The 2,500-nt window shown below is 35.0% G+C and overlaps 1 long non-coding RNA gene across 1 annotated transcript in view; it reads left to right on the plus strand.

The window, feature by feature from the left end:
• Window positions 1-22: 22 nt before the first annotated feature.
• The window catches only part of LOC123518228, a 2,555-nt gene continuing 77 nt past the window's right edge, over window positions 23-2,500 (plus strand). The window contains exons 1-3 of the long non-coding RNA XR_006678719.1: window positions 23-132; window positions 1,330-1,508; window positions 2,133-2,500. The exon at window positions 2,133-2,500 is cut by the window's right edge and continues 77 nt beyond it. This is a non-coding gene — a long non-coding RNA (uncharacterized LOC123518228). The remainder of the gene's footprint in view (window positions 133-1,329; window positions 1,509-2,132) is intronic.

Consider the following 2,500-nt stretch of genomic DNA (forward strand, 5'->3'; position numbering starts at 1 on the left):
TAATCTGGTCTCTCTCCACCATAGACACACGTCAAGGACCAAATGGGACCTTCCGCACCACACCTGCCTCTCAGCGATCTAACAACCACCTTCTCGTGTACTCGTCCAGGGAGGGACTCACCGCAAGGAACAGTAGGTGTGAGTTGGTTAATTTGTTTCTTCTCATCCCACTCCTCTCTTTCTCTTCCTCTCTCTCGTTATCTATCGCTCGTCTTCTCAGTCCTTCGTTGCCTCCACTTTCTACCCTTCCTATTAATGCTGCTACCCCAATCTTCTCTCCTCTCGTCTTTTTCGAAGAGTACGAGAATGTTGTGCTATGGTGGTAGTGCTAGCAGGTGCAGGTAGAGTGAAGAGAACAAAGTACAGAAAACAAATGCCTGGAAGTACCAACTATTCAACAAAGGCAAAGGCACACAGAGTACCTTCTTACTGCTCCGAAGTTAGAACAGTCCCCGTGAAGTCATAGAGCTCTCACTAATTAAATAATAGTGAGAAACGTGTTACATGGAATACATGATACAATAATAATAATAATAATAATAATAATAATAATAATAATAATAATAATAATAATAATAATAATAAAAATAATAATAATAAAAATATATAATAATAATAATAATAATAATAATAATAATAATAATAATAATAATAATAATAATAATAATAATAATAATAATAATAATAATAATAATAATAATAATGATATTACTATAACTCCTACTACTACTACTACTACTACTACTAATAATAATAATAATAATAATAATAATAATAATAATAATAATAATAATAATGATAATAACAATAACAACAATAAGAATAGTAAAATACGAAAAAATGAACACATGAATAAGTAATCACTATCACATTTATTTGTCCCTTTTACCTTGTTCTTTATGCCGTCAGATTACTTTTTTTATTTCATCATTAAGGTAACAGACTAACATGTGTACGAAAAGAAATAGTTACTGGCAGAGAGAGAGAGAGAGAGAGAGAGAGAGAGAGAGAGAGAGAGAGAGAGAGAGAGAGAGAGAGAGAGAGAGAGAGAGAGAGAGAGAGAGAGAGAGAGAGAGAGAGAGAGAGAGAGAGGAATAAAGAAGGGATGAAAAAAAGAAAGGAAAGAAAGAGAAACAAACTTTAATGAAAGAAATTAGAACGAAAGAGAAAAATAAGATCAAAAGAGAAAGAAAAAGAAATCCAAAGAAAGTGGACGAAAAATAATACAATGAAAAAGAGAAAGACATGTCCACTCAAAAAAATACATTGATGCACAACTCTTTTCTGCACAGCTTTTACTTTCATTTTTGTATCGCCAATCTATCACAGGCTGTCGGCTCGGAGGAGGGGGACCGCAGTGCAATATGTGCCGTCAGAGTTTAAGAACCGCTACTCTCCTGAACGGCTCCACCCTGCAGATGGTTCCCTTGGGCCCTACCCTTGCCACACTTGGGCCAGATGCGCTCATGTACCGTGGCAAGTCATGTGTTCAGAGCCAGATATGAAAGGTGAGTCACTTGAAGCGCGAGGTGTAGAGCGTGAGGGGGGATGTTTATGTGTGATCATGTATGTTTTGTTTTGCGTTTTTTTACATATACAAACCAGCAATCAATCATTCTCAAACGAGAACATCTTGCACTCCGGTTAATCAAGCTATTTAAGCATTTGTACGTATTATGGTTTCCTCACATTATTCAGTAATATTATGATATCTAAAGTGTGCTGCAAATGTTAATACAAAGATTCCTATTACCTGGAAATACCACCTAGATATGGATAACATAATTGATAACTGTACTGTTCATCATTAGTTACTGATATGATTATGGAATAATTGCAAAATTCATTGTAACTTGGACAAGACAGCTGCAAGCAGTAAATTATTCATTATAATCACTAAATCTTTGTGTTGTGTAAAGGGGTAGTCGTGCTTTTTCAAATACAAATATAGCCTAAACAAACATGCAGTCAAAACAATATATATAAATTAATTAATAACTGGAACATCTATTGGTCTTTGAGGCTTTTTGACCACTACTGAAAAGTAAAACTACTCATTTTAACTTTTCTCGAGAATTTCAAACAAACAGGGATTTCCTAATGATTACTTTTCACGTGTTTTCCTTTCACAGTTTGATGAGATGGTCAGTTTATCATTCCGTAATGCTGCCTCGCCAAGCCTCACCTACAATAGCTACAGAATGGTGACAGCGGTAGAAAAGTTCTTTACGCGCGAAATAATGGATCTTCTCTTGGTTTTAACTCTGAGTGGCTGTAACTATACATTGAAACAACTTTTTTTTTCCAAGCAATGCAAACACGACTACGATTGGGTGAAACAAGGTACGAGATGCGAGCATATAAATTCTGATGCTGATTATGGCAGTGTTTGAAGTGAGGACTATAAAACTGTCGGACATTTTTTTTCCTACCATGACAAATAAGATTGTATTATATCACAATAGCAATTGAAGAGCCAGAAAAGAAAGTAAAATCAAAT

The sequence above is a fragment of the Portunus trituberculatus genome, chromosome 43, assembly GCF_017591435.1.
Source record: "Portunus trituberculatus isolate SZX2019 chromosome 43, ASM1759143v1, whole genome shotgun sequence".
Taxonomy (NCBI): Eukaryota; Metazoa; Arthropoda; class Malacostraca; order Decapoda; family Portunidae; genus Portunus; species Portunus trituberculatus.